This window comes from Bison bison, unplaced genomic scaffold (assembly GCF_000754665.1).
Source record: "Bison bison bison isolate TAMUID 2011002044 unplaced genomic scaffold, Bison_UMD1.0 scf7180017864525, whole genome shotgun sequence".
Taxonomy (NCBI): Eukaryota; Metazoa; Chordata; class Mammalia; order Artiodactyla; family Bovidae; genus Bison; species Bison bison.
This window is the reverse complement of record NW_011495076.1, coordinates 5802692-5826987: the sequence shown is the minus strand read 5'-3', so window position 1 is coordinate 5826987 and position 24296 is coordinate 5802692.

The window sequence follows — 24296 nt, the reverse complement described above, 5'->3', positions numbered from 1 at the left end:
TTGAGTCCCTTGGACAGCAAGGAGATCAGACCAGTCAATTCTAAAGGAAATCAGTCCTGAATATTCATTGGAAGGACCGATGCTGAAGCTGAAACTCTAATAATTTGGCCACCTGATGCAAAGAACTGCCTCATTTGAAAAGACCCTGATGCTGGGAAAGATTGAGGGCAGAGGAGAAGGGGGTGACAGAGTATGAGATGGTTGGATGGCATCACTGACTCAATAGACATGAGTTTGAGCAAATGTGGGAGACAGTGAAGGACAGGGAATCCTGGAGTGCTGCAGTTCATAGGTCACAAAGAGTCTATAACACTACTTAGCAACTGAACAACAGTATCTTGGGATTTCTGTTTTATCCTCTGAGATATATGGCAGAGGTTGTCCATTACTTCATTATATAATTCCATGCATTTGGTATTGGAAATCCTAGTCTAGAAGTTGTGGAGAACCAGGCTTCCAAACTGGACCTGAGGAAGTCACTATGCCCCAGTGAATTTTCCTTCAGAAAGGCTTTTAACCACACAAATTGTAATAAGTAGATTCTGGATGTGTGAGATGAAGTGAGTTATGAGAAGGAAAAGGAGCTGATACCTGAGCTCTTAAGTCAAGTGAAAAAGTTGTGTAAATCACAACAGTGGTGAATAGTACCTTGCTACCTATAGATTTCAAAAGGATGAAATTCAATTGCATTTGATTGTCATCAATTATTACCCATATGTCTGTCAAATCTATTTTCTTCCTTGGTGCTAATCTAGTGAATCCAAGCAAAAAAAGAGAAGGAGAAATGTAAACAAGATGTTACAGAAAACTATCAAAAATGACATATTACTTTGAATAAATTTATTTCATTTTATAATAGTTTTCAGCAAAGCTACTATTAGTAGCATTAAGACACAATGAAAGTTCCAAGCTTATCAAGTTTACTTCAAAGACACACAAAGCACTCTGATTTAGAAGAAGCAAAAGGATTGCATCTGATCAATTAAAAATAATAATATTTGGTTCACAAAATGTCACCAGGAGTCCACAGCTCACTGCTGCAATTTTTCTAAAGAATCACACATTTCAGTGGTTTCTGAAATTAATTAGAAAATTCATCCCAATTACCAGTGGATAAACTGATAAGATTTGTCTGCTGCCAAACCTTCACCCTCCCACAGACACAAAGAAAATGGAAGATGTCAAGTAGCTTATAGAGTTTTTACTGAGGGAGGAGGAGATTTCTCTCTAATCCAATATGTGGTTGGAAGAGATTACTTCTCTGCAAAATCAAAAAGTAGATTATTTTTTGATGTTATCAAAGTAATATATGCTTACTGAAGAGAAAATGCTAATAATTTAGAAATTTAGAAAGGAAAAGCCTATCCCCATTCTTGTTGTCAGATATTAGTGTTGAATATTCCCATTGTCTTTACTCCAATCTTGTATGTTTGTATCAGCCTTGAGTTTTTTGAGGAGAAGGAAAGGGTTTTTGGTTGTGCTTTGGTTTTATTAGTACATAAATGATGCGTGTGTGTGTTAGTGGTGTGGTCATGTCCAACTCTTCGTGACCGCATGGACTGTAGCTAACCAGGTTCCTCTGTCCATGGAATTCTCCAGGAAAGAATATTGGAGTGGGTTGCCATTTTCTCTCCTATTGTTTTCTCAAAAGAGGCACCCAATTAAAAGTACCTACAAGAAGTGGCCAAAATATAGAAACTAAGGATCAAACTGGGATTGACATACTGAAGTAAGCCTAACTGGCCCTCACCTCTCTACTCAACTCTGCTTACGTGGAGGAGGTACCTTCTTCAGTGCGGCCATAGTACCCCCACATTTGTCTCTATCACTGTAGCCACAACATTATTAACTCATTCTCTTTTGTATGTAGTGTCTCCCATTAAAATCCAAATAGGATGTAGCATCTTAAACCATTTCCCTCCATTCATGGGCAAAGCAATTACAGAACCGGAGAAGACCAAGAGACATTACGACAAATCATACATACAGCATGCATTTTGGGATGACATCAATTCCTTAATGAATGCTATTTATTCATGGTTTTTCAATCAACTGCAATTTCTTATACTGATGCTTACAACCAGTCCTCGTTTATTTCTCTTGTTCACAAGTATTTCACAAAAAATACGATAGTACATGTTCCTAATTTGCTAAGTTAGTAAATCCATCCCATGACAGAAATGAGTTCCAGTTACCATGACTGCTCTTATTAGAACCACAACTGAGTTCTCCATACTATATAGCAAAGTCCCTGGTGGCTCGGAGAGTAAGAAAGAAAAAAGGGTGACTGTGTAATCACAAGTCATCTTAGAAAAGCTGTTCTCTTTTCAGTCAAAGACAGGCTAAAATAGTTAATGCTTCTTATAATCACAACACAGAGGCAGAAAATAAAGGCACACTTTACTAGTGCTTCCAGTAATGAGAAACCGTAGAAGGCGTTATCACAGATGTTTGAGCACTTCCTTGATCTCTAGCTTGTCATAGGGCTGTGCCATAATTACTGTAATGTGGATTGCCCAGGAGGTTTAAAAATAAATAGCTGATGAAAACTATAAATAATGCGTGAACCTCATAACTGTAGACATATTCCTTGCGATCATTATCATACACCATATAGGGAGTGAAATTTTGTTATTGTTCATAGAAGATGTAGAAAGATGAAGCAAAGCTAGGGTGCAAAAAACAGGGATGAGATAAACACATCTTTTTAGTCAGACCTGTCCAAGCATAGAACCAATTCTGTGAGTAGGAGTTCGACATCAACGCCCAAACGTAAGTTATGTTATTTGTAGGATGGTTAATTTTACATGTTAACTTAGAAGGTATTTTTCAATGAGATTAACATTTAAATCACTGAACTCTGAGTAGAGCAGATTGTCCTTCATAATGTGGGTGGGCCTCATTCAATCAGTTGAAGGCCTGTTTAGAACTTAAAGATTGTCCTCCCTGAGCAAAGAGTTTGTCCTCAGACTGCCTTCAGACTTCACATGTACCACTGGCTCTCGTATCTCCAACCTGTCAGCCCATGCTGCAGGTCTTAGACTTGCCAGCCTCTAGAGTCCATGCGGTTGCTGAGGGTTGCACACGACTGAGCGACTTCACTTTCATGCATTGGAGAAGGAAATGGCAACCCACTCCAGTGTTCTTGCCTGGAGAATCCCAGGGACAGGGGAGCCTGGTGGGCTGCTGTCTATGGGGTCGCACAGAGTCGAACACGACTGAAGTGACTTAGCAGCAGTAGCAGCAGCAGAATTGTGAGAGGAAAAAAACATGCTGGTTTTTTAAGTCACTCATGTTGTGATATTTTGTTATGACAGCCTAAGCAACCTAATAAGGCACCGAACTGGGTGATTCTACAACTGCAGACATTAGTTTTTCCTTTTCTTCTCCCTCCCAAAGCAAGTGCCTCTCATTGGTATACTATTATCCAGAATTACATAGGGAAGGGATTCTGAGCAAGAGAATTCCAGGATCACTGGCAGTGATGCTGAGTTGATATAGAATCCAGTACAACTGATTTCCTAAAAACCTAGAACAAGATGTCTAAAAACCTAAAAGTCTAGAACTCTAGACAAAATCTAAGCATCTGGATGTATTCTTTCTCCTTTTTTTCAAAGATAAAATGTACACATATTGATCCTGTTATTCTAAAGGTAAAGAAGATAAGTGTCATATAATATCACTTAAATGCGGAATCTAAAAAATAATGCAAATGTATATGCAAAACAAAAACAGATGAACAGATACAGAAAATAAACTAGTGGTTACCAAGGGGAGAGAGAGGAGGGGGCAAATTAAGGGTATGGGATTAAGAAATACAAACTATTATGTATAAAATTGATAAGCTATAAGATAAGCTATATATATATTAGTTGCTGCTGCTGCTGCTAAGACGCTTCAGTCGTGTTCGACTCTGTGTGACCCCATGAACTGCAGCCTACCAGGCTTCTCCGTCCCTGGGATTCTCCAGGCAAGAACACTGGAGTGGGTTGCCATTTCCTTCTCCAATGCATGAAAGTCAAAAGTGAAAGTGAAGTTGCTCAGTCGTGTCCGACTCTTAGCGACCCCATGGACTGCAGCCTACCAGGCTCCTCCATCCATGGGATTTTCTGGGCAATAGTACTGGAGTGGGGTGCCATTGCCTTCTCCCATATATTAGTTAGCATAGTATAATTATTATCTTATAATAACTTTTAATAAATTACAATCTATAAAAATACTGAATCACTATGCTGTATTCCTGAAACTAATATAATTTTGTAAATTAACTATTCTGTGCTGTGATTAGTCATTCAGTTGTGTCTGACTCTTTGCAACCCCATGGACTAGGGCCTGCCAGGCTCCTCTGTCCATGGGGATTCTCCAGGCAAGAATACTGGAGTGGGTTGCCGTGCCCTCCTCCAGGGGATCTTCTCAACCCAGAGGTAGAACCCAGGTCTCCTGCAGGGAAACCCTAGTAGCTCAGGCAGTAAAGAATTTGCCTGCAATGTAAATTAACTATCAGATCAGATCAGATCAGTCACTCAGTCGTGTCCGACTCTTTGCGACCCCATGAATCGCAGCATGCCAGGCCTCCCTGTCCATCACCAACTCCTGGAGTTCACTCAGACTCATGTCCATCGAGTCAGTGATGCCATCCTGCCATCTCATCCTCTGTCGTCCCCTTTTCCTCCTGCCCCCAATCCCTTTCAGCATCAGAGTCTTTCCCAATGAGTCAACTTTTCACATGAGGTGGCCAGAGTACTGGAGTTTCAGCTGTAGCATCATTCCTTCCAAAGAACTCCCAGGGCTGATCTCCTTCAGAATGGACTGGTTGGATCTCCTTGCAGTCCAAGGGACTCTCAAGAGTCTTCTCCAACACTGCAGTTCAAAAGAATCAATTTTTCCGCGCTCAGCCTTCACAGTCCAACTCTCACATCCATACATGACCACAGGAAAAACCATAGCTTCAATTTAAAAAATAAAACAGATCAAAAAAATGTAAGTCCTCCTCCACTTAGGTCATGACTTACAAATATGTCTCCCTAATCATTATACAACCCTTTTCCTCCCAACAACTATCCTGATTTCAAACCATAGATCACTTTTGAGGTTTTGGAAGTTCATATAAATGGAATTACAAGATCCATTCATTCATTTCAGATTGTGTTTAAAATATCATTCAGATTGCTGCGAATAGCTATAGTTCATACATTTTCACTGCTATATAGTATTTTCTTATATAAATATATCACAACTTACCTTCTGTTCTACTGTTAATGTACATTTAGATCATTTCCAGTTTTTTCTTGTTAATAATTACTCTAAGAATATTCTTTTATAAGTCTCTTGGAGCACATATGTATGCAACTCTGCCAGACATAAATCTAAGAGTGAAAGTTCTGGGTCATGAGATCAACATCCCATGAACTTAAGCAGATACCCCCAGAAAGTTTTTCCAGTGCACTTAAGTGAATTTCACTCCTAGCAGCACTATATGGCAGTGTTAAATTTTTGCCTTCCTGATGGCTATTCTCTTTTCATTTAGCTATCACTTTATCATTTTCAAGCAATTTGGAAAACTCTTCTTTATCATATCCATGGCTTAGCACAAAAATAAACTCCAACTATGATGCCAGATGGAAACGTTTTTAAACCAGCTGTGATATATTTTAACACTGGGAAATTTTCCTTAAAAATCATTGATGTGATACATAGTAAATCAGTCAGTGTCTTGGAGACACTTAGAAACCAATAACTCAGCTTCACTTATTATGATGCAAATTATTAAGATTTTATTCACTGGCAATCCACAATGTCCTACTTGATTAATAAGAGATTTTTGGCCCTTCCTATGTATTCCTGGGGATTGCTTGATCTTTCTTTTATTAAAGATTCCTATCCTCTAATTTCCTATTTCATTCCCAAAGGCCTACTGTACTTCTCACTTAAATATGTGTTGCTGAATATATTACTTTTGCTTGCAATTTTAATTATTGTTATTATATAGCAATATAACTTTCGTTTAAAAGGAAATTTTCTTCATTGTTGTAAAGGGGTTGTGATCTTCCTACAACACAAGGTGGTGATGTAACAGGTATGGTAGCTACGATCTATTGAAAGCAGGCGGCTGGCACTGCACTAAGCATTTCTTTTACCTATCACAGTTGACTCTCAGACCACCCTTAATAAATCAGAGGTTCATTTTTTACTGCATATCTCTGTTTTCTTTCCTTACAAGCCTTACTGAAGAACCTTATTGCTTTAAAATTTCTGGGGAAAAATAAATCCATTTATATTGCAAGATTTATTAAGCAACAGACATTTTAGCAAAGGTATTTTGTTTGATTTAGTTGCTAAGTCATGTCTGAGTCTCTGTGATCCCATGGACTGTAACCTACCAGGCTCCTCTTTCCATGTGCACATACATACATATACACACACATTAATCTAAAGTAATAATGTCCGTTAAAGTCATTGTCATGTAAGAGAAAATAGCTCTGATAGTTCCTCTCTTTTTCTGGAATATCATTCCTTTTTGACAATCTTGTCATTTTATCTGGTTGCACATCAAGGGTCTAAATTACTTCCTTCAGAAATCTTTCTCTGTGAAATTCAATTGAAAAATGAACTCAGAGTACTCGATGTCTAGGGGCTTTTAAAACACACCTGAAGGAGTACTGGTGGCTAAAGGAAGTTTGATTTGTGGTTTCATCTGCCCATGTGCTTAAAAACAATACTCTCCTGAGAAGTGGAACAGGCCTGACATAGGTTAGAATTGAAGTTGAAATTCTTAAAAATATGGACAAGTCTCCAAAATGAGCTTCATGTAGCCCAAAAGATAAGCAAGACAATCCACTGGAGGATGGAAGAAGAAGAAAAATACTAGAATGCATATTTTAATGTAAGAATGTTTTGCTAATATTTGATATTCAGATGGGTTCTGGTCTTTGTTACCCTGCCAAGTTCTATGGTCCTAGATCATGTATCTATCTAGAGTACCCTGAAGGAAAGGTGAGGATAGCTGATGATTGAGATCTCTTTCACCTGATTTTTGGCATATTATGAAGATTTGCAGTTTATTATATCAAGTTCCCCTGTGGCTCAGATGGTAAAGCATCTGTCTACAATGCGGGAGATCTGGGTTCAATCCCTGGGTTGGGTAAGATCTCCTGGAGCAGGAAATGGCAACCCACTCCAGTATTCTTGCCTGGAAAATCCCATGGACAAAGGAACCTGGTAGGCTACAGTCCATGTGGTTGCAAAGAGTCAGACACAACTGAGCTACTTTACTTTCACACCAAGTTCACAGATAATTATACTGTCTAATTCTATCTATGCTAATCCTTTTGAAATGTCTGGAAAGTCTTACAAGAGTCCCACTAAGGAACCATGTATAAGACACCTCCACAGAGAGGTGTTGGGTACAGCACTCTAAATACCATAGAAAATGTTATAATGATATTACCAGATCAGACAAGAAACCCAAACTAAGTAAATAATCTAGAAGCTTACTTAAAATATGGATCCATGTCCACCATTACTAATGCTGTTCTTTTTTTCACTTTTCCTTTCCCTCTATTTGTTTTAGGGCTTTAAAATGTTTACTTATTTTTAATTGGAGGATAGTCATTTTACAGTGTTGTTTTGGTTTCTGTTATACATCTACATGAATCAGCCATAGGCATACATATGTCTCCTCTCTCTGAAACCTCCCTCTCACCCCATCCCACCCCTTTAGGTTGTCACAGAGCACCTGATTTGAGCTCCCTGTGTCATACAGCAAATTTCCACTGCTGTCTATTTTACACACGTGTGTGTTAGTTGCTCAGGAGTGTCCAACTCTTTGCAACCCCATGGACTGTAGCCCACCAGGCTTCTCTGTCCATGGGATTCTCCAGGCAAGAATACTGGAGTGGTTAGCTATCTAACCACTAGTGGTTGGAATCTTCCCAACCCAGGGACTGAACCTGGGTCTCCTTCATTGCAGGAAGATTTTTTACCGTCTGAGTCACCAGGGAAGCCCATTTTACATATGGTCATATATATATTTCCATACTACTCTCTCAATTCATTCCATGTTCTCCTGCCCTTGCTGTGTCCATAAGGCTTTTCTTTATGTCTGAATCTCTATTCCTGCCTTGCAAATAGGTTCATCAGCATCATTTTTCTAGATTTCATATATATATGCATTAATATACATTTGTTTTTCTCTTTCTGACTTACTTCAGTCTGTATAACAGGCTCTAGGTTCATCCACCTCACTAGAACTGACTCAAATTTGTTCCTTTTTATGACTAATATTTCATTTATATAAATGTACCACAACTTCTTTATCCATTCATCTGTTGAAGGACATCTAGGTTGCTTCCATGGCAATCCCATGTATATATTACACCTTTTAGGTATTAGTTAATGTAATTCAATGCCATCTTCCACTTGTATTACTTTATATATTGAGTTACCTTTATTCATGTAATTTAATTACTTAAATCTAATATGGAAACAAACTCCACTTGGAAACCGCCCCCCTTTGACTCACTATAGCATAATTCTTAAACCATGATATAAACCCAGAGGGTCAATAATCAAAAATATATTTAAAAACTTTAATTACTTTGTTCACTAAAAGGTGTCATTAATACTTTGGCAAGAGAAAAATGTTTTTAAACAGTAAAATATAAAGAAAGAGAGTAAACATGACAATTGTTCTCATTTTTCTCATCTAGATTTCTATTTTATGTGTGCTATAATGTTCATAATAAATTATTGCATAGTTATATGTATGTAACTTTTAAATAAATATAATAGGTTAATTAGAGCAGAGAACTCAAAATTTTGGAAACCTTTGGTTTGGATTCTTGTTATTTGAATACCTACTCATAAAGGTTATTTACTTATTTTTTGCCTCTTTAAATTGCATAAGCACAACTTATCAAACTATGTTTCTCTAGTCTTTTATTTGGGAAAAAAGAAGTTAAACAAGTCAAATCACTTTTTTTTTTTTTTTTTAATGAAAAGCCTCCAATATGCTAACATGTCAAGTGAATTTCTGAGAGGAGGATTGAACATGCAGCATTTCCTGCTTTAATTAATCCATGGAATCCTGTTTTCATAAAGCATCTCATGGGATTGATGTTCTACATAACACATTTTAGAAGATACTACCCATCTATATGTAGAACTCTAATAAATATTTCCGTAGCCCCAATGGTGATAAAAGTAAAGCTAACCTATCTACTTCTGTGTTAAACAACCCTTCCTTCAGTCAACCACTATGTGCTTACCTTTAAACCTCTAACTGTCCCAATCCACCACTTTCATCCTTTACTTTCTCTATTGCCTGAATCTGAGTCCCCAAGTACCTCATTTTTGGTGGCTTTCCTTCCTCTATCTCTGATAGAGTAACTCATGGTCCTTCCAGGTGGCTCAGTGGTACAGAATTGGACTGCCAATGGAGGAGACACAGATTTGATACTTGGGTTGGGAAAATCCCCTGGAGAAGGAAATGGCAACCTATTCCAGTATTCTTGCCTGGGGAATCCCATGGACAGAGGAGCCTGGCAGCCTGGCTCTCACACACACACACACACACACACACAGAGTCAGACATGACTTAGAGACTAAAACAACAAAAGTCACTCATAATTTTTTCTAGATGTTCAAGGCTTCTTTATAGATGTTCTTATGTCAACCACAACACCTAAATTGAAATTTATAGATTAACGTAGAAAAGGAAGCAGAGAGCAAGTCACCTAGGTGAGAGTTCAGAAAAGTGCCTATGGACAGTCTGAGGATGCCAGAAACATGATTGTCTATGGGGCTGGTTGTGTGGTACAGGGAGGGCATAGGAACCTACAGACAGTTCTAAGAAACATGCATTTTAGTGGCATCTTTAGTAACATAATTCAAAGGCGTGAGTAATGTTGTCAAGTAAGCCAATATGGTAGCATCGAGTGAGAAAAGTTGCTAGAGAGCCAAGCCTGGGGAGTGTGTTCTTCAAGGTTATTTCAAATCCCAGTAGAGACAGCCGGTTACTCAGTCTATGTGTATGGCTGGCTCTGGGTTGTCACTTCAGCTCACTGCCACCTGGATCACTTGGTCCATTTGTTCAAAATGAGTTCTCTATCTGTGACGGCTACCGGCCAGATGGGTCCGTCAGCTGTAGTGACTCAGCAGAAACACAAAGCTCAGCTGGCATAGGAGAGTGAGTTCTTAGGCAGGGATGCGTGGGTGGAATCTCCCACTCGGAAAGCTATGCCATCTAATGGTGCGGCAAGGGGAAAAGGTTTACATCAACAGGACTTGAGAGCTTGTGCATGGGCAACTGTTAATCATCATATAAAATACAGTTTTATACAATTAAAATACAGATTGAAGTCAGAAAATAATTACAGTGTTATTATGCACATACACTCAGTCATGTCCAACACTTTGTGACCCCTGTGACTGCAGTCTGCCAGGCTCCTCTGTCCATGGGATTCTCCAGGCAAGAATACTGGAGTGGGTTGCCATCTCTTTCTCCAACCGTATTATTATAAATGTAGATAAACTCTTCTGGGTGAAACTTTAAAATATCACAAGGGGACTCAACTGCCCAATTCCCACAAATGCCTTGAAAATGTACTCATTTCTGAATAATTCTGTAACAGGAAATAAATAACAGCCTTGAGTTTATGGGCTCTGCTACATTTTTTTTTTCTTGGTCATCTCTGCCCCACTTTCTCAACTGAGGGGAGTTAATTTATAGCAGAAACACTTGGTATACAACACCATTCTTCTTGTGCCCTGTTGTATGTTTTGATATCAGAAACTAAATTTCACAGCTTTAGGGTCCTAATCAGCTTGAGCTTGAAGAATTTTTTTTTTTTTTTTTTACCGGTAGGATACTATTTTTTTTTTTATTTTATTTTTAAACTTTACAATATTGTATTAGTTTTGCCAAATATTGAAATGAATCCGCCACAGGTATACCCGCGTTCCCCATCCTGAACCCTCCACCCTCCTCCCTCCTCTTCCCTCCCTCTGGGTCATCCCAGTGCACCAGCCCCAAGCATCCAGTACCGTGCATCGAACCTGGACTGGTGACTCGTTTCATACATGATATTATACAAGTTTCAATGCTATTTTCCCAAATCTCCCCACCCTCTCCCTCTCCCACAGAGTTCATAAGACTGATCTATGGATAAATTTAAAGTCACACATGGGAAAAATGTTACCTGGGAATTTCTCATGCCATTAAATAAACGATGACAGATATAGCATTTCCTTTAATCTGTCTTCAATTATACAATAATCTTGATTTCAGAGAGTTTTTCTTTTTTTTAATGCACATGTTAGAATTGATAAAACCTTTAAATACAATTGACTACAGATCAACTGTGACTTTTAAGCTGTCTTTATATTACACTATTTAAAACTGACATAGATTTGACAGGGATCATCAATCTATATCCCTTTTTATATCAAATATAAATGTGCTTTTGTGTGTTTGTCCTATAGATGCTGCCTCAAAATGCATCTCAATCCTGTCTACCTCTCTTCTTACCCACTGCTTCCATCCATGCCCAAGCTCAACCCATTCTTATCTCTAGCTTGGACTACTAGAATGGCTGCCCGATTGGTTTTCCTGCTTTCATTCTTGTTCCAGCAACATATTCACCATAGAGCAGATGATCTAGTTGGATAAAAGTTGGATCTAGTTAGATGAAAGTTGGATCCTTTCAATAACCTCCTGTTACCCTTCCTATTAACTCCAAACTCCTCACCGTAGCCTACAAAGCTCTGAACTAACTTGTCCTGCCAGTTCTCTTGCCTTCAACCTGTCCCTGAGTGGCTCTCTCCCTCTTCATCTTGGCTCCATCATTGTAACCTTCTTTCCTAATCTAGCAAAGAGATCAGGTTAAGATTTTTCCTTCCTTAGGGCTTCATGTGATGGGACTCCTTCTGCCTGATGACTTCTCCACTCCATCCTGTTGACATCATTGTATTCTCTTGGTCTTTAAAGTTTCACCTTAGATGTTATTCTCAAGGCAATTGTCTCAGCCAGCCAATTTTAAATATTAATAGATCTTCTTACATTACTCTCTATCTCAGTCTCCTAGATTTCTTTCAGAGCACTTCTTCATAATTGAGAATGATATAGTTATATCTTTGCTTGTTTATGACCCATATAAATAGGGATCAGGTTGATTTCATGTAGATTCCATACCCAACATCCACCAAAGTAGATTCTCAATAAACACAAACTGAATAAATTAATGGCTACACCCTATTCTGTCCACATTTGTAACATACATCCTTCACTCTCACATCTCTTCATTACTGAGCTCATACTTATCACAGCCAGGCACTGTGCTAAGAAAGGTGTAGGCATCAACGTATTTAAAATAGCTAATCAATATGCCTTCTTTTTACTACATGCTAACTTGCAATGAAGATGCAGGCACAGAGCAGTTGAATAACTTGTGCATGTTCTCACATCTGTTCAAGCAGGCAGTCTCATATTAGAGACAATCCTCTTAATCACTCGACTGTGGAGCATCTTCTGTAATGGAAACTGTCCTCTTATATGATTCATGCCAAGGGTATTTCCCAGGAGGCTCAGAATTAGCCTACAGGCCTACTGGTAGCCAGCATCCTCAGAATCATCAATTATACATAAGCGATTATCTTGATATGTCTCCCTTAAGTCTCAATAAACAAAACCTAACACTAGTTACATCTCTTCTGTTTTATCTCTGTAGTAGTGGTTGGTTTATGGATAAACTAGAGCACATCTTGCTGGCAGACCTGCCCAGAAAGTCTGGCCAACCCCAACTATTTCTTAGATGTCTTTATTGATTTCTGCATTGCTTCTGGCTTGTTTTAGCACATCGCTTTAGTGTCTTAACTTGACAGCCCTCTGACCTATTCACTATTGAATTGTTCAGAAATGTACTCACTTGCCCTGCCTACACAATAGAGCTGAATTTCTATAGTGTTCTGATCAGCCAACACATCACAGGGGGTGATCATAGACATGTGGTGAAAGTTGCCATGGTCTTGATTTTGTAATGCTTAGCAAAATGGGTCTCTGAATGATGACTGTAGTATTTATTTTACCTTTAATAAATTTAGTGCAACTATATTAAGTGACTTATTTAGTTCATTTACTAGGTATTGAGCATTTGCACTATCAGGCTGCTGCTGCTGCTGCTGCTAAGTCACTTCAGTCGTGTCCGACTCTGTGCGACCCCATAGACGGCAGCCTACCAGGCTCCCCCATCCCTGGAATTCTCCAGGCAAGAGTACTGGAGTGGGGTGCCATTGCCTTCTCCAGGCTAGTATAATACAAAAATAAAATGGTATGATACAAAAAATACTGGGGCTTCCCTGGTGTACATATTCTCTTAAAGACTATGTAATCTAATAGGGAAAAATTTTCCTTTAATAAACACCTTAGATAATCATCAATGATAACATAAGGTCAAGTGCTGGAATGAATGTTGCAAACAATGCAATTGGAATGAAAAGAAAGCATATGGCTATGAACAGGAATTGATGGTTATGGCTTTATGGACATGTAAAGATACTTGATTTACCATAGGGAGCAGTGTGGCATAGTCGTTAAGAGTATGGCAGGTGGTGTCAGAGGACCTAGATTCAAATTTGGATTTCTCCATTCACTAACTGAACAGCCTTGGACAAATTACTGGATGTCTATGCCACCAATTTAATTATTTGTCAATTGAGAATAGTAATAGTATTTATCTTACAGAGCTGTGATCAGGATTAACATGAATAATATGTACACACACAAATTTACTTTAGTGGTGGGACACAGTTAACTAACTACCACAGTGTAACTACCATTGGCTCATAGTACGAAGTATGGATGGTAGCTGCATGAAAGGATGGTCTGGGCAAGAATTTTATGAAAGAAAACAGCACTAGCAATGGCCAGGGGCTGGGGATGAGCATGGCATGTGCCCGGCAAGAAAGGAAGACCAGCCTTAGAGGAATCCACAATAGTCTAGTACCGTCTATCAGATTTTGGACAAAAAAACAAAACTAATGCAATAGCAATCTACTAAGAATTTTACCCTGTCTCCAAAGAGAATTCAATACCAGTCTCCCTTTGAAGTGTTGATTTTCATCTGCACGGCACACTGCTCCATTACCATTCCTGCCAGTCTCCCAAGAGATGCTCTCACTTTCTTAATGCAGGTTGTTATCTCCTTGTCAAATGATGCCTCAATGCAAGGAACATTCCCAAGTTACCACAAATACAGATACAATTTTTAGCTTTGGACTTTTGATAGGCTAGCAATTCAAAGGCAGGACAAAGAATAATGTATGCCTCTGCCTTTCACCTGGTCTATGATACACAGAATAATTTTTTTTTTTTTTCATGAGACTGTCCTTGTCTCCTTTGTGGATTTTATCAGCAGCTACAGTGAGATGTTCAACAGAAAAGTTAGACTCTAGCTGAGCCCCTCCATAGATACAAGGATGACAGACCTTAGGCTTGCTGCATAAAATGGCAGGGCATGGGAAGCTGAGCTGCAAGCTAATCTCTTTATACTAGAAAACTGACTCCTTATTTCTTTGTGCAGATAATAGGAAAATTCTCCCATCATTTCTACACAGTCTGTAACATGGAAATATAGTTAAATGGCCTACGAGACAAACAGTATTCTCAGAGAGATACTGTGACCGTCTTACCTTTTTATCTGAGAAACTCTTAGCACCTTCAGAGGGTCACGTGGCTAGCAAATCTTTCCAGCCAGGCTTTGCTTTGATCCCTCCTAATCCTCACAGCATCCCTGTTCTGTCAATGTTTTTCTTCCCTTTTGGTCCAAAGCACATAGAGCGTGTAGAACCCTCTGAACAGTTTGTGTCTCCAGTCTTCCATGCTCACTGCCCTTTGCCATTAAGATACCTAATCATCCCACACTCAAGATATTGTGACTAGGGGAAAAGAGGGAATGCTATAGCTGTGCTATTCTGATACACACAGGCTTAACAGAGAAAGAGGGTTAGTGGCTTCTGCTCATACAACCTTGGCTTTGTAGAGAAGCAACAGATGATCTGGTACAGGCAGAGGGCATTCTGTTACTTCTGGCTTAATATTCAAATAGAACCCTGACACATTTGGCCACATTAGACTTTGTCCATTTGATGGAAAAACATTGAGAGCAGAAGGTAAACAAATCATCTCAAGCTCTAGGATTCTGGAGTTATACTGACAAACTTTCATGAGATTGGGTGAAATGTTGACTTTCCTTTGGGACACGCTGGCATCCCACATAGGGATGGGAACTCCTCAGATGGCTGAGCAGAGTGAAATCCAAAGAGCATCCCCATTCCCCTTCAGCTTCTTATGGGCAAATGTCTACCTGCAATGCTTTCAGACTCAGAGGGCCTCAAGCAGCCACGTGGGACACAGGGGGCCTCCTTTCCCGTCTCAGGGACTGACAGCCCTCAGCCCACATAGGCTGTGACGATGCTACAGCAGTGCCCACAGACCGGATGGGCTCTCCCTCCACAAGCAGGAAGGCAATGGACCACCCCATCCGGTGCCACACTTGGGCACTGAAATCCTATTTTTTAATGTAATTCCATTTTTAATAAAGCCAGATAGCCTTTTGATGATTTTTCCTTTTTACTTTAAATTAACTTGTTTATTGGCTTTCTCATGTCCCCTTCCTGAGAGAATAGGAAGGACATCTGAACATCTGGGACATCTAAATACGGCCTCAGCATTTGTGTTTATCCAAACCTAGTCTCTGCCAAGCCCCCAAACTTCAAAACTCTGCAGCCAAAGAAGACTGGAAAATGTATAAATCATGATTTTGCTCTTGGGTACTTAGCCACAGTGATGAGGTGCTTAGCATCCTATCCCACCTGCATCCTAATGGGCCATAAGCTATTCTGGTTTTTCTGAGGCTTCGCTGGAAGTAGAGAGGATACGCAGCAGGCTCCATCTTTAGTATTCAGGACCGAGAAGTACTGCACTGTAAGCCATCTCTTATGCTTTGCTGTCAGCACAGACTTGCAGGGGGAGCCTGTTATATTGGATTGCTTTAGAATAGCATCCGAAGTGATGTTGAAGGAAGAGGCCACAGACTGGTTAATGCCTACAGCGCTCTTGACGGTTGTCTCAGAGTTCCTCATTGTTAGGAGTCCTGAGGTGATTGTAACTATGATGGCCATTGGTAACACATGGAGAAGGTAGAACTCACATGCACCTTAACAAAGTCAACAGCCATGCTCTTTGTTTTCAGTCACTTTTCCCCTGTGCCTCAAGGTGGCCTACCAGTAGTCAGACATCAATCTTCTGATGTTGTGTAAGCTCTAAAAGTATGATAGGGGAAGAGCTGACATCTGACAGCACAGATCCTGTGGGATTTATAAAACTGACAGATATCACATGTGAAAAGCATGCTTTGCATGTGATACCCAATGGTGTTACAAAAAAGTCACTTTTAATGCAAGATGAGAGCCAAATTTTAGCATCCTTTAAGAAAAGAAGTTGACAGTCTAAGGCATATCTCTTACAACTTCCTTAAGAATTACTGCTACATTCATGTCACAAATGACATTGAAACACTACTTAGATACACATTTCAGAGAGAAGTTCATAGAAAGCAGACTTTGACTATGATCTAGAGCTAATCGTCTTAAAATTGACCTTGGAGTATCATGTGCTGTTTTGAATAGGAACTGGGGAACAGTTAGTTTGGAAAGAAAAATAGTTTCTTAATAAGCATTAGTGTGTGTGTGTGCGCACTCAATCGGCCATGTCCAACTCTTTTCAACCCTCCGGACTGTGGCCAGCCAAGCTCCTCTGTCCGTGGGGTTTTCCAGGCAAGATTACTGGAGTGGGTTGCCATTTCCTCCTCTAGGGGATCTTCCTGGCCCAGGGACAGAACCCGCGTCTCCTGTGTCTCCTGCATTGCAGGCAGATTCTTTACCACTGAGACATTGGAGAAGCCCCTTAATAAGCAATATGACAGTCTTATTGTTCTCATCAGCCCCAAATTTCTTCTTCTTAACTCTCATGGGATAGCAGTGTTGTCTGATGGATTCACTGCTAGGTACAAACAAGCTTCCATGAGTCTAGAGAACCATCTCTCCTTTAGGCTTTCTGCTCAGCTCATGTGGGAAAGCCCAGAGCATAATTAATACTAATTAAAGAAGGTCTCTTGCTGTTCTGGAAACCCTCACTCTATGAAAAAAGAGGCAGATCCCATAGAAAGTCTTTCCTTCTTCTACTGTTAACTGTGTCACGTAGTAACTTGACACTGGGGACTAACTGTATGAAAGCAGTAAGTATATACTCACAATTCTCATTCAAATCTACTATCATTCCTTAAAAATATATTGAATGCTTATTATGTGCTATGCATTAATTTTCAATACCACAGCTAGAGGAATAAATGAAAAAGACAAAAATCTTAGCCCTCATGGATTTTTATTCCAGCAAGAAAGACTGATGACAGGCAGGAGAAATAGGTAAAATATGTACCTTGCTAAGTAATGGTAAGTATTAAGGAGGCAAAAAAGACAGATGTGATGGAGTAGGAAAGGATTATGGAAATTTCAGGCAGGATATCCAGGAAGAATTGCAAAGAAGATGATTTCTGAGTAAATGGTTAAAGGGGGTGAGGTAACAAGCCATACAAAGATCAGGAAATGAGTACTACAGACACACAAAAGAACAAGTTTTAAATCCCCGAGATATGGCATGTTCAGGGAAAAGCAAAAATGCCAGTGTGCCCAGAGCAGATCATGTGATGGCAGAGTAGGAGGAACAGTCAGGGGTCAGATCATACAGGCCCCTGGAGGCTGTTGTAAGGACTTCTGCTTTTATACTGAGTGAGATAGGAAGTCAGGAGAGGCTTGTAAGTAAAGTAGTTAGATCATCTTGCATTGTAATTGTCACAGGCTGATGTGCTGAGAGCAAACAATGTTAGAAGCAAGGATGGGAAGAAAAAGGTAGGAAAGAGGCTACTGCAATAATCCAGTCAAGAGGTGATGGGTTTTGTCTCAGACTGTTGATGGTGTGTACCTGCAAGACATGGCTGGATTCTGGACATATGCATATAGGCTGCTTCAGTCAAACTTAATATGAGATCAAGCCAAGAACCATCAGAAAGTCTTTCAGACACACATAGGGTACAGAGAACATATCATGTCCTCTGCAAACACATGTAGTAAAAAGATCAAATTCATATACATTCTCCATACTTACGTTCTCTACCCAGGTTGCATATTCATTCTGTTACTTCATTACTAGAAACATTTGAATAAAACAAATATAATGACTTAAACTTTGAACTCCTTTAGGAAAGCATATTTTATACACAAATAATTGTACGTTTGCAAAGTTTCAATCTTCAAACATGAAAAATACATTTTCAAACTTCAATGTAATTACTAAGTGAAAATCCACCATTGGCATTAATACTCACAGTCTCTATAAAATTTCTCACGTGTCTGTCATAATTTGTGGAAAACACTATAAAACTCTGGTCCTCCTATGCCATACCTGTCTCATAAGGTTAGTTTTTAGTCCCAGACAAAATACCCCCAGCTCTTCATTTGGAAGTTATGTTTTGCAGAAATGAGCTCCCTGATGTAAGGTTGTATTCCCTCCCAGGGGTAGCACAAAACCAATGGCTGGTCCATGTTTGGTATGAAGTCACAGCCCCTCTGCCTTGATTCACAACTCTGGAGGACCCTGCCAGCTCTGGAGCTCCCTGTGGCCTTGACCGTGACCTCTGCTGTAGCTGCATTATGGTTCAACTTCTTCCTCTGCCCATCCTGCCTTTCTCACTCCCTCACAGTTATTGTTCCTGAGAGCACTCACCCTATAAACTTACTGCATGCAAATTTCAGTCTCAGAGCCTGTTTTCCTGGAACCCAACTTAAGATATCATGACCTTATTTATACACCTATTATTTAATGAAATTGAATACTGCAGCCAAAGATACACCCAAAGTATCAACCACCTAAGTAAAATAATGAATACTCAAAGGGAATGAATGTTAACTACTACTATTTTAAGCTTTAATTGTGATCTACTCCCCAAATTTCTTACTGTTTCAGTTCATTATTTACCTTCTGGAAAAGACTTTTAAAATGAAAGACTAACTTCCAAGAGAAAATTATTTACCTTTATACAAAATGTATTTCCTATTCTGTAAGCTATAGAAAACATACATGAAGAATTAAAAAGACAGGTGTCCTTAGAAGTCAGAAGCATATGACAGTTACCTGAGCATGCATATATCTTGGAAGGAGATTAAGACAGCTGCATCTGAAATTGTTGTTGAAGTTCCTCAGATACTCTGCCACTAATGAAATGAGCATTATGTGTGTGTGTGTGTGTGTGCATGTGTGTGTAAAGGTGCACCTATGTGTAGGTAAATATGCTTAGACTGGGAGTTCTTTCATAATGTACTTTTTACACAAAAAATCATTGCCACTGGAGACATCTGTACGCAACTGTCAGTTCATCTCCCTGGAAACAGAAGGTTTATGATATAATGTATTCTGGTAACAGCAGTAACTCTGATAATATATGACACAGATGTAGCAATTTTAACTATGCAGCACAAAACACTTTATCTATGCATTAATAAATTCCAGTAAAATTGAAATACAGAGTTGGGGTTATTTTTTTCTCATTTGTTTGACTAACGGCATCTTGAGATCAGGGACTCTCTATCTGTTATTTTGGTTTTGACTTGGGAGTGATTTTTGTTCTTCCTAATGTTTTTATAAAAACCAGATAAACAAATTGTTCTCTGGGGGACTGAGAATTATTGCATGATCACAATAAATCTCTGTAATGAGACACATAAATATTTTGAGAATAATGATGTGGGAACAGTTCATTGTAAGACTTCACTTGTCACAAGTGGGTGGAGCTATATCATTCGACTTTATAATGTTAGAACTAGAAATAATTTTAAAAATCTCCTATTTCATGTTTTTTGCAGAAGAAAAAAAGAAAACCAGGCTCAGTAAGATAAAGTTATTTATTTCAAGGTCACACAACTATTTTGTTTTTGTAGAATTAAAGTCAGAAATCCAGGTCTCGTTCCTTTCAGGATGGTGAACTGAATACAAATCTAACTTTGCCCCTCCCAACAAATCACAAAGTAAAGGGAAACATGTAAGAATTATAATTTTATAATTATGCTAGGATTCTAGAGAGAGTATCATCAACAGGACAGAAATGCTGAGAAATTTCTAAAAGATATAAATGAGCTTCTCTGCCTCTTATATCTGTGTTCATGTTGAGTATATTTGCCTCTCTCCTGATCCCATTCAGTGAACCCACCAGCTTATGTATCTGCTACCTGGTAAATAAATTCACACAAGAGTGAGAAATAGATCACTCTACTCTAACAGTGAACCCAGGTTTACTGGGAGAATTCAATGTACCTGCCTGGAGTTACTCTTCCTGGGTATATAACTGGGACACATAATTATACCAGTTCATAATTGAACATACTATTTACATTCTTGGAGACTGAGTTCACTTATGAATTAATAATAAGAGCACCTATGTTTGCAGCTATTATTTTTTGTTGTCTTTAATTATCATTTTTTCTCCAAGTCTCAAATATAAACAAATCTATTTTTAAAATACCAAATGGACTCAGACATGCTGAAAACAAAAGCACTACACATTCTAATGCGTGTACAAGAAGACTGACAAAGGTGTGAGCTATTCCACCAAATGAAGCTGGTAAGAAATTCTGAATTTAGAGGGAACAACTATAAAGAACAGAGCTTAAAAAATAACGTGTTAAGAATAAACTGATTAGAAAGTCAGCTTACGGAAAGCTTGGGCAGTCAGGCCACTCCCCATCCTCACAAGTTAAAAGAGCTGACAGTGGACTTGGTCTTTAGAATAAAGCCAAGGAAGCATTATCTAAATTAGAAGGTGATTTAACTGCTCTAGGGAGGACTTAGACATCCAAATCTTTAACTCTAGTCACCTAGCTCTCTAGGTGACTCTGAAGTTAAACGCCATTTTTCTAAGTCAATGCTTCTCAAAGTGTGGTCTCTGGAATAGCAGCAGCAGCATCATTTGAGAACTTATTAGAAATGCAAATTGTTTGACCTGAAACAATGATGCTAAACCTGCTAAATCAGAAATTGTGTATGGAGCCCAATAATTTGTGTTTTAATAAACATTTTAGATAATTCTGATGCATTTTAGTTTGAGAACCACTGCTCTTAGTGAAGTGGCTGATCTAATTTAGAGGACCCTTATTGGCTTGGAAATTTGATGAGGCAGTCAATTATAATAGCATCATTTATTTCTTATGAATAAGAAAGCTGACTTTGACTACAACACTTGGTGCTATCAAAAAGTAAATTATTATTTCACCTGAATAGACTTAAATTTTCATCCATTTTCCTCCTTCCCTCACCTTTTTTTCCCACCCATGTAAGTTCTAGAGCTACATCATACTGTTCCCTAATTTTAGCAAGTGAAAGTCATCAAGTCATGTTGAACTCTTTGCGATCCCATGGACTATAGCCTTCCAGGCTCCTCTGTCCATAGAATTCTCCAGGCCAGAATACTGGAGCGGGTAGTCCTTCCCTTCTCTATGGGGTCTTCCCAACCCAGGGATCAAACCCGGGTCTCCTGAATTGCAGGTGGATTCTTTACTGTCTGAGCCACTATAGAAGCCCAAGAATATTGGGGTGTGTACCCTATCTTTCTCCAGGAGATCTTCCTGATCCAGAAATCAAACAGGGATCTCCTGCCATGTAGACGGATTTTTTACCAGCTGAGCTACCAGGGAAGTGCCAAAAAAGACCCTTAACAACATATATACATAAATATATATTCATATATACACACATATATATTTAAAGACATCGGAATCAAATGATATAAACATATATGAATAACCAGTGTTAGAAATAATTTCTTTAATAAGAAATATGATTTAATAAAATAAAAACACATATTTGACCACATTGGGTTTCCCAGGTGGCTCAGTGGTAAAGAATCTGCCTGCCAATGCAGGAGACACAGGCTCAGGTCCTGGGTCGGGAAAAATTCCCTGGAGCAGGGCATGGAAACCCCCACTAGTATTCTTGCCTGGAGATTGGTGGGCTAAAGTCTGTGGGGTTGCAAAGAGTGTGACATGACTAAACATGCACATTTGTCCACATGAACACGCTCAGCATCATTTCACAAAGAGTGACTGGTTTATTTTTTAAAAAATGATCAAGGTGAAAAGGATAAATTTTCCTTTATTGGGAAGACAAATTGTAGAAAAAGAAATCCAAATGACTTCTATGGAATGATGCCCAATCCTAAAGGTAGTCAGGTAAATGCCAACTGAAACTATATTCCACTTATCAGACTGACAAAAATTGATACCTGCAATAATACCCAGATTTGAAAAGACATAGAGAAATTAACAGAATCAAATATTGTTGAGAGCGATGTAAATTTTACATAAAAAATAAAATTGGAAAATGCACATATCTATTTCAAAGCCTAAAATATGATGCTATTAAAGTGCTATACTCAATATGCCAGCAAATTTGAAAAACTCAACAGTGGCAACAGGACTGGAAAAGGTCAATTTTCTTTCCAATCCCAAAGAAAGGCAATACCAAAGAATGTTCAAACTACTGAACAACTGAACTCATTTCACATGCTAGCAATGTCATGCTCAAAATCCTCCATGCTAGGCTTCAAAAGTGCATGAACCAAGAACTACAGATGTACAAGCTAGATTTAGAAAATGCAGAGGAACCAGAGATCAAATTGCCAACATCCATTAGATCATCAAAAAACCAAGAGAATTTCAGAAAAACATCTAATTCTGCTTTATTGACTATGTCAAAGCCTTTGACTATGTGTATCACCATAAACTGTGGAAAATTCTTAAAGAGATAGGAATACCAGACCACCTGACCTGCCTCTTGAGAAATCTGTATGCAGGTCAGGAAGCAACAGTTAGAACTGGACATGGAACAACAGACTGGTTCCAAATCAGGAAAGGAGGACGTCAAGGCTGTATACTGTCTTCCTGCTGATTTAACTTATATGCAGAGTACATCATAAGAAAAGCTGGGTTGGATGAAGCAGAGGCTGGAATCAAGATTTCCAGGAGAAATATCGATAACCTCAGATATGCAGATGACATCACCCTTATGGCAGAAAGCGGAGAACTAAAGAGCCTCTTGATGAAAGTGAAAGAGGAGAGTGAAAAAGTTGGCTTAAAGCTCAACATTCAGAAAACTAAGATCATGGCATATTGTCCCATCACTTCATAGAAAATAGACAGGGAAACAGTGAAAACAGTGGCAGACTTTATTTCTGGGGGCTTCAAAATCACTGCAGATGGTGATTGCAGCCATAAAATTAAAAGACTCTTGTTCCTTGGAAGAAAAGTCATGACCAACCTAGACAGCATGTTCAAAAGCAGAGACATTACTTTGCCAAAAAAGATCCATCTTGTCAAGGCTATTTATGGTTTTTCTAGTGGTCATGTATGAATGTGAGAGTTGGACTATAAAGAAAACTGAGCACCGAAGAATTGATGGTTTTGACTGTGGTGTTGGAGAAGACTCTTGAGAGTCCCTTGGACTGCAAGGAGATCCAACCAGTCCATCCTAAAGGAAATCAGTCCTGAATATTCATTGGAAGGACTGATGTTGAAGCTGAAACTCCAATACTTTGGCCACCTGATGGAAAAAACTGACTCAGTGGAAAAGACCTTAATGCTGAGAAAGATTGAAGGCGGAAGGAGAAGGGGACAACAGAGGATGAGATGGCTGGATGGCGTCACTGACTCAATGGACATGAGTTTGAGTAAACTCTGGGAGTTGGTGATGGACAGGGAGGCCTGACATGCTGCAGTCCATAGGGTTGCAAAGAGTCGGACAGGTCTGAGTGACTGAACTGAACTGAAAGAGCCTTTTGATGAAGGTGAAAGAGAAGAGGGAAAAAGCTATGGCTTATTCATGTTTATATTTGACATAAAACAACAAAATTCTGTAAAGCAATTACCTTTCAATTAAAAAATAAATTAATTTTAAAAAGAAAACCTCAACATTCAAAAAACTAAGATCATAGCATCTGTTCCCATCACTTCATGACAAATAGATGGGGACACAATGAAAACTGACAGACTTTATTTTCTTGGGCTCCAAAATCACTGCAGATGGTGACTACAGCCATGAAATTAAAAGATGCTTGCCCTTTGGAAGAAAAGCTATGATAAACCTAGACAGTATATTAAAAAGCAGAGACATTAATTTACCAACAAAAGTCTGTATAGTT